This window comes from Musca domestica, unplaced genomic scaffold (genome assembly GCF_030504385.1).
Source record: "Musca domestica strain aabys unplaced genomic scaffold, Musca_domestica.polishedcontigs.V.1.1 48, whole genome shotgun sequence".
Classification (NCBI taxonomy): Eukaryota; Metazoa; Arthropoda; class Insecta; order Diptera; family Muscidae; genus Musca; species Musca domestica.
In genome coordinates, this window is record NW_026712340.1 from 1,181,988 (window position 1) to 1,190,949 (window position 8,962).

At 34.0% G+C, this 8,962-nt stretch overlaps 1 protein-coding gene across 1 annotated transcript in view; it reads left to right on the forward strand.

The window, feature by feature from the left end:
• LOC101891682 (activin receptor type-1) overlaps positions 1-8,962 on the forward strand; it is a 174,920-nt gene that overhangs the window by 65,932 nt on the left and 100,026 nt on the right. The window lies entirely within an intron of this gene.

Here is an 8,962-nt window from a genome sequence, read left to right on the forward strand (position 1 = left end):
AAATTCCATATATTTTGAATGAAAGCAAAGCTATTAACAAACACAAGTGGAATGTTCTTTCCGAACAATGTCTTTAGGTATGCTAATGTGCAATTGTCTCAACTCTACTCATGGTAGAAGAATACAGATAGATGCATCAACGCTTGGGATCATTGATATGTCAAAAGATTTTATATGTCTTTTCAAATATAAGTAGATTTGTATATGTTTTCTTATACGACGACATTCGGAGGTTATTAAAATACGCATTATTCAATTTTTTTTACAAATTTAAATATTTTTCATTCAACATTTTAAATTCCCAAATTGATTTGACAGTTCATTGTCCCAGCAGCTGTGCCGGTGCGTCTGCCTATATTCTTCTACAATGACTCTACTCATGCTAGAAGAAAATAGGTAGACGCATCGACACAGCTGCTGGAACAATGAACTGTCAAACTAATTTTGGAATTGAAAATGTTGAATGAAAAATTATTTCAATTTGTAAAAATTGTTGAAAAGCGCGTATGATAATAAACTTCGAATGACTTCGTATAAGAAAACATATAAAAATCTACTAATATTTGAAAAGACATTTAATTTTTTTGACATATCAATGTTTTCAAGCTTTGATGCATCTGACTGAATTGTTCTACAATGACTCTACTTTAACCTGACACCTAATTATTTGACTATAATAAAATATGAATGAAAAATCTAAACATCGTGTTTTATGAAAACGTTTTCCATGTAAGAACCATTGTAGAAAACTCTGGAAGATATCATGGTACAATTAAGAAGGTAACATCATTTCAAATAAGCATATCCATCTCCGCATTTTCTGTAGTTTAACTTGTCCAATTTCTATGAATAAAATAAGAGTTTTCCATCCCTGATTCCTATGTATAAACTGGATTTATAATTTTAAATTTTGACAATGAGATGTTGTCAAACGAATAATTAAAAAAAATTCTACCATGGAAGATATTTACAAAAAAAAAATTTCCGGATTAACATTCTTTATGAGGATTTATTTGAGGTATATGCAATGGAATTGACAAGTTAAACCGACTGGTTTTATAAATACAAAAATATAGTTGGATTTTCTCTGAGTCATAGTCAATAACTCATGGTAATCCAATTTCAAATAATAATAATATCCAGCTCTGTATTTTTCTCTAATTTATCTTGTCAAATTTAACATCATTGAAATCTGGTTCCCATCTCAGATTCGTGTATAGACAATGTATTTGTAAATAAACATTTTGACAATGAAATGTCAAATGTCAAAAAATTGCAAACATATGTTTGCATGACGTTACCTTCTTTATTACACGATGAAAAGTATTATTTATCATATATTAAAGTAAAGGGTATTAATTGTCATATATGAGACATAAGTCAATGGATGACTTTTTCGTAAAAGAACAAAGGAGTTAAGGTTGATTTAGTTAAACTTATACCTTGAAAACCTTGTCTTATGTCAATTTATTTTTTTTTTTTCAAAAAGTAAATTTGTTTCCTGCATTCTTCTACCATGCAAAGTAACCACAAGAAATCATTTGTTTACAATTTTTTTCAAAATTGAACATTTCACGATATCTTATTGTCAAATGTATATTTATATTCATTGTACATTCCATGGTAAAATTAAGAAGGTAAAGCCATTTAAAATAAGATTATCCATCTCTGCATTTTCTGTAATTTACTTTGCCAAATTTCGTTGAATAAAAAACAGGTTCCTATGTCTGATTTCTGTGTATACAATGGATTTATAAATACATATAAAATTTGACAATGAGATGTTGTCAAATGAATAATTTTGAAGAAAAAAAAACTAAACATATAGACTTTGCCTTCTTAATTCTACCATGGTATATTCATAAATTAGAGATGGGAACCTGTCTTCTATGCATTGAAATTTGACAAGATAAATTACAGAAAATGCAGGGATGAGAATGCTTATTTGAAATTAATTTACCTTCTTTTTTACCATGGTCATCAGCTGGTTTCTTTGGAAAAGAACAAAGGAGCTTAGGGCCAAAATCGAACTAAGTCAACCTAAAGCTTCTTTGTTCCTCTACGAAGAAACCAGTCAAAAAAGCGTTTTATGTGTTTTCACCTATAAACACATACGATTTTTCCGGCATAAATCATTGAGGTAGGTCGCCCTAAAATCCTTTCTTCTTTTACGATGATTTAAGCCAGTCAAATAAGCGTTTTATGTATTCTCACCTTTAATCTACCTACAAAGAACCTGGAATGTCAGATTACAGCTGATCAAGTTATAAAGTGGTTTAAAATCTCCAAGAGACTGAATATTTGCATATGGGTTCTATAACTAAATGTAGAAGGAATAATATCAATGCCAATATCAAAATTGCATTGCTCTAATGTCACTAGTGCGAGCCCTATTTTTATTTTAACAGATGGACAGACACACACTGATCAGGGATATGTATACTTTATGCGGTCTCCGGCGAACCGCATTCATTGTTGCTCTTATTAAGACCCGAAACAATATTTTCCATTCCAACTGAAAATCAATAAATATTTTACAACCAAATAAACCCGCATTTATGTTTATTCAAATTAAACTTTTTGGTCAACTGTCTCAATTACCAAGTATTTCGTATCAATTCGGCAGATGCATCAACGCTTGGGAACTTTGATATGTCAAAAAATTTAAAATGTTTTGTCAAAAATAAATTGATATTTATATTATATCTTATACGACGCAAATCGGATATCATCGGATCATTCAATATTTTTAATTCCAAAGTTTGTTTGCAGATCACTTGTATTTTTCTACCATGCCTCCTAGAGAAGTTTGACTGTGTTTGTTATCTGAACGGTTTGTTTTATGTACTCCCCTAGGAACATGGCATTATTTAATTTATATAACGCATATGCCTAAATGTATGCAACAGTATCTACAACAATTACTTTCAAATTCTTTAACCCTCAGAAAACAGAAATGACTCTCGATTGCCACAGATTTTATATTTCGTGTTGTTGCAAACGTTGAAAAAGAAAAGAAACGAAAAGTGCGATATTCTTAAACTCTATTCGCCACTTAGTATTTCTTGATGGAGAGGGGGCAATAAAGACGCGTAGTGCGTTCATTCTGGGGCCGAGTACTTCGGCAGTGTAATGTAGTTTACGCTAATCACCATAGTCGTTATCGAATTGTTTCTACTCGAAGTTGTACACGATAGTAGTATGCTATCGAAAACAAATTATGTAGTGATTCAAGGCCTATTTATTAGGTCGTGTAATGGGCGAATTGCCTAAAAACAGCTGATTTACCGGATGACTTGCCGGATTTAATAATGTTAGTCATTTTAAAGTGATCGGAACACACGAACGACGTGGGTGTAAGTTTTACCTTGAATTGAATTGTGTATACCAATATTCTTAGCATAAACAATTCTATGATGACAGTTTGTCATATTTCGCAGCGAATTCCACATGTAAACAAATGTATTTTGACAGACCTAATGATTGGGCCATGTACGACCTAATTGGGACGACCTAATGTAGTGATTTGTGAATGGAGAAAAGATAAAGAAACAAGAAGTTGGTGAAAATGTAAGAACTATTCTATTTTGAATAGAATCACTCCGCTTCAGGCAATGATAAAGAACTGATTTTATAAAGAATATTTTTCCTTATCAATGCCACTTTGTACACATCCTCTAACTCCAAAGCCGAGGAAAACAAAAACTTATTTTGAAATACTCGTTTGTTTCAAATTTCTTATTACCATACGTTTACAGCAATGTACACAAAAGTAGTAGACAAAATAAATTACAGTGATACAAAAATTAACAGCAATCGAAATGTTTCTCTATAGTAAACGGAACTCGATGACGAATGTGATGATTTTGTCCTTGTTCTGCCCCTAAAATTTCTGCTGCAAATTAAGGTTAAAACGTAGAAATTACACGAATGGCATGTATTTTTAAAACCAGTACATCTAGCGTGTTTTCATGACACAACCGTGTTCTATCTCTCAATGTGAGTTTAATGGCGCATATAATTGCGAATCAAAAAGGCTGTAGATTCAATAAGATAAGACCCATTTGAACAAAAGAAAAATGTTTGTATTAAATATATAACCATTTCTATTGTTTTCCTGTAATATTAGACAGAAATCAATCAAATCAATTTTGTTCACTAGATTTATTATTAACTTTGCTGATAACAAACGTCTACATTAGAACAATGAAATATGAAAACAAATCGTGAACTTCAAACGATCACAATGCTACGATTTCTTTCAAACGCATTTATTTTAAGTAGACTAAATTTAATGGCATGACTTTTGGAACAATTTTCTTAAGGTGAGAATACATAAAACACTTATTTGACTGACTTAAGTCATCGGCTGCCCAAAATCGAACTAAGTAAACCTAAAACCCCTTTGTTCCCCTACGAAGAAGCTAGCCGATGACTTAAGGGTGGAAATACATAAAGCGCTTATCTGACTGGCTTAAGTCATCGGCTGGCTTCTTCGTAGATGAACAAAGGAGTTTTAGGTTGACTTAGTTCGATTTTGGGCCTAGAATCCTTTGTTAATTTTCGACGAAGTCAGCCAGATAAGCGCTTTATGTATTCCCACCTTAAGCCAGTCAAATAAGCGTTTTATGTATTCTCACCTTTAGTATTGCCCTCGGTCTCTGCATTGGGCGCCAATATTAATGGCACATCAATGAAAACAAACGAGGATTAACAAATTTTCTTTGTTAGCGCTCACAACAATCTTATCTGGTGGTTACAATGTAACATGGTAGAATGGAGATCACTGAATGATTTATTTCAATTTATTCTTTTTTAGATTCAATGTATGGGAAGCGAAACTGTCGATTAGAACGCAGTTATTTAATAACGTAATGGCTAACTTCGTTTAAGAAATTTAAAGTTTGCGGCAATTGCTTTCAACCAATCAGAAACGAGGCGTTTGTTTACATTTTATGTTGTGTGTGGAAAGGAAGCCAAGTAATAACACGACTCTCGGGGACGATTGTAACAGCCTCAAGTTGATAGTTAGCCCCCGAAATGTTTATACAACCCCACAACTGTAATATCTTCTACGTTATCGACAAATACCACTAATATTCCAGCCAATGTTGGTAACCGGAGGTTACACCGACTCCAGCACATGGCACAACAGAAGCAAGTGTTGCCGATCAAATGGTTTTACAGAAAGAACATAGCACCAATATCGCCAACATTAAAAGCCCTCTTGGTAACAGGGCCGATGCAAATTCCCCAAACCAAACAAAGAGTTTTCACAGACCACAGAAAGCTGGGTTTGGATAAGACCAACTGAACCACAGCTCTCGTGACTCACGGTATTTCTTATTGCAAATGGAACAATTTTTCATTTTCTTTTTAATTTTTTTACTGCCCTTAAATTTTGAAATATAAAAAAAACTACATTTAGTGAAGCAGACATAAACAAACTTTGTTTTTGTTTTGTATTTATTTAGGGCGAATTCAGCATTACAACAACTTGTTTTGACATTAAAAGGTGCCGTCAGCTGTGGTGATGCTTAAATGGAATTCAACGTTGCATTATTTAGTAAAAGAGTTCCATCACTGTGATTAAATATTATAACTAAGGCTATGTTTACATTAGTTATTGTTGCGGATAAAGCAAAATACAACAGGTTGCTTCAAACTCTATTTACGAACTCCTGAATGACCACATTTTTACACACGACAAACAGTCTTGAATCAGAGTTGTATTTAAATATACATACAGGGTGATATAAAAATGCAACAAAGTCAAAAGCCATAACTTTTACATTTTTTTTAAATTTTATTGAATGAAAGCAAAAATGTCGGAAATATCGTCGAATATTAGAATAAGTTTAAATTTGTTCGAATTGTTCACCTTTGCCTTTCAAACGGCCAATGAAACCGTCACACGCTGCCCGAATGTTGCTCTGCGGTATTTTAGTCCATTCCCGGCGAAGCACTTGCTTAAGATGATCGACACTTGGGTAGTTTTTAGTGCCAACCTTCCTTTCAAAAATACTCCAGACACAATAGTCCAATGGATTGGTATCCGGAGATTTTTGTGGCAATTGTGCGCTAGAAATAAAGCGAGGAACCTCATTTTCTAACCATTCTTGGAGAGCGGCCATCGGCTGTTATGGCGGCCCACACCATCACCATGTCCGGCGCTTGAGTTCTGGTGGCCAACCGTAGGTTTACATTTTCAGCTGACCTCTTTGGCAAGTAAACACGACCATTTTGTTTGTTTACAAACTGCTGGACAACGAATGTTTTCTCATCGGAGATAACCAAATTCGGCAGTTCACCACTTTCGGACAAGCGAAGCAACTCTTTAGCTCTTTTGAGTCTATTTTCTTTTTGTTGCGGTGTAAGTTCTTGCACTTTTTGGAATTTCTACGGCTTTACCCCGACTTCATTTTTCAATATTTGCCGGATGGAACATTGTGATATGTTCAGCTCACGAGCCATTTTTCAGCCACTGCGACGCGGGTTTCAATCAAATCGCTTCTTTACTTTTCGAACCAAGTCTGCTGTTATTGTTGTTTTCTTCCGTCCAATTCCTTAACGTCGGGCTACGCTACCATTATCACGGTAACGAGCCATAGTACAACACACAAAAGATTTATTCACATGCTGGAGTGCTCTAACGATAGCCACTTGTGGTTCTCCAGCTAAATATAAGTAAATCATACCATCACGCTTGAATTCCATCACGAATAACTTTTTTTCTGGAAAATTCTCACCAAAATGCTTTTGTACGCTTGTAAACAAAATAATGACCTGTCACTGGAATAATTTCAACAGCTGTCAGACAAGTGGCTTAGAAATGACAGCAGACTGAAGTTGGTTGCAATTTTTTCATCTCACTCTTTACATATTGAGTCGATAGTCTTCCTTAGGGTGGAAATACGTAAAGCGCATATTTGGCTGGCTTAAGTCATCGGCTGGCTTCTTCGTAAATAAACAAAGTAGTTTTAGGTTGACTTAGTTCGATTTTGGCCCCAGGCTCCTTTGTTCATTTCCGAAGAAGCCAGCCAGATAAGCGCTTTTTGTATTCCCACCTATGTAGGTTTGTTCACACACAGTGAACTCTAAAAAAATTGCATTGCAAACAAATTTTGAAGAAATAAATGTTTCATCTTTCTTTGTTTATTCAATCCATTCTCAATACTTTGTTTATCTTTTTGACAAACAGCTGATATCTAAACAAACAATTAGTAGTCCGTTTTGGCTTTTGCATGACAAATGGCAATGGGAAATCAAAGTTGCCTAAAAATAGTATGATCTTCTCGTGCATCGTTTAAAATGTACTCTTACCGCAATGCCAAGTACATAGCGATTGCAAAATGAAATGATAACATAGCTTTCTGAACACACACCTCGTATTGACCTTGACGTTGCATGTGTTTCCCATTCCCGTCATAGTAACGCAATATAAATTGCGATTAGCGATTATCGGTAAATGTTCTGTGACCGGACCCATTGTTCGTAGACATACGGAACAAATGTTAATCAAATCCGAATCGAAATTATATTTTTATTGTTTTGATAAAAGAGCCACTGCTATTTTAACGTCGCGTCCAGCAGGGGAATGAACAAGTGACTAAAAAATTAAGTTCATCTGCATTTAAGATGGACAATAAATAAATCTAAATTAAGAAGAACTTGGTCAGTGACAATGAAAAATGCAAATGACATATGAAGATTTTTGCCAATCATGCCGAAATATTGGTCACGTAGGCATATTTTGTTATCAGAATTTTATTTTTAAATGGTACAATAACAACAGACAACGGAGGCATTAGCCTTGAAATACCTAGATTTCTTTAGAGTGACAAGCGAAATGTTGAAATTATGTTTTGCTGGGATAAAGGATTATTCTAAAGGTGAGAATACATACAACGCTTTTCTGACTGGCTTAAGTCATCGGTTGGATTCTTCGTACAGGAACAAAATGGAAAATCGAATCGAAGTCAACCTAAAACCCCTTTGTTCCCTCACAAAGAAGCTAGCCAATGACATATTTTTTCATTGTTTTAAAATTTAATATGAATATTTTTTCATTGATTTCCGAACCAATAGTCATGGATTTTTAAGAAAATTATTTAAAGAGCTTTCATAGTTGCAATGGTGGATTTTTTACGATTAGAGACTTTAGAGGTAGTCTCACTTGCTAAACCGAATATGGCAACCCTTTTGCAACGAGCTCGATCTTATTGTTATATCTAAAATATTTACGTATGACGAGTGGCATATTTTATAAAAACAATAAATAATCTGTTATTTTCGCCATATATATGGCACGTTAAAGCTATTATTTGTTCCATAACTCAGAAAGACATATATTATTTATATTTTCTTGACCTCAAACATATAAAAATAGATATTTTATATCCTTCATGTTTTAAGGCAATTTTCTTTAATGGCGTTTTATTTTAAGCCAGTTTGTAAGGATTAAAACTGCAGAATAACCAGCTAAAATAACCAATACCTTGTATATGGATTCTGTCCTAAAACAAATACTAAAGGTGAGAATACATAAAACGCTTTTCTGACTGGCATAAGCCACCGGTTGGCTTCTTCGGAAAAGAATAAGGGAGCCAAGGGCCAAAATCGAACTAAGTCAATCTAAAACTCCCTTGTTTCTATACGAAGAAGCCAGCCTAAGTCATCGGCCAGTCAAAAAATCCTTTAATGTCATTTCACCCTTAAGGTGAGGGTACATAAGCAGCTTGAAGTCTTCGCATGGCATATTCTGTGACATATCAGAGCCATATTCAAATCCTGTCGTCGTTTACCTTATAATTTGACATTAATATACCTAGCCATGAATCCAAGCTTCTTATGTATCCTCATCTTTACACTGAAATTTGTCCGTAATAAATGTGTACAAAATATTTTGTACATACTTTTGAGTGCGGTTGAGGCGCTTGGAAATCTAACCATTAAAAATAAA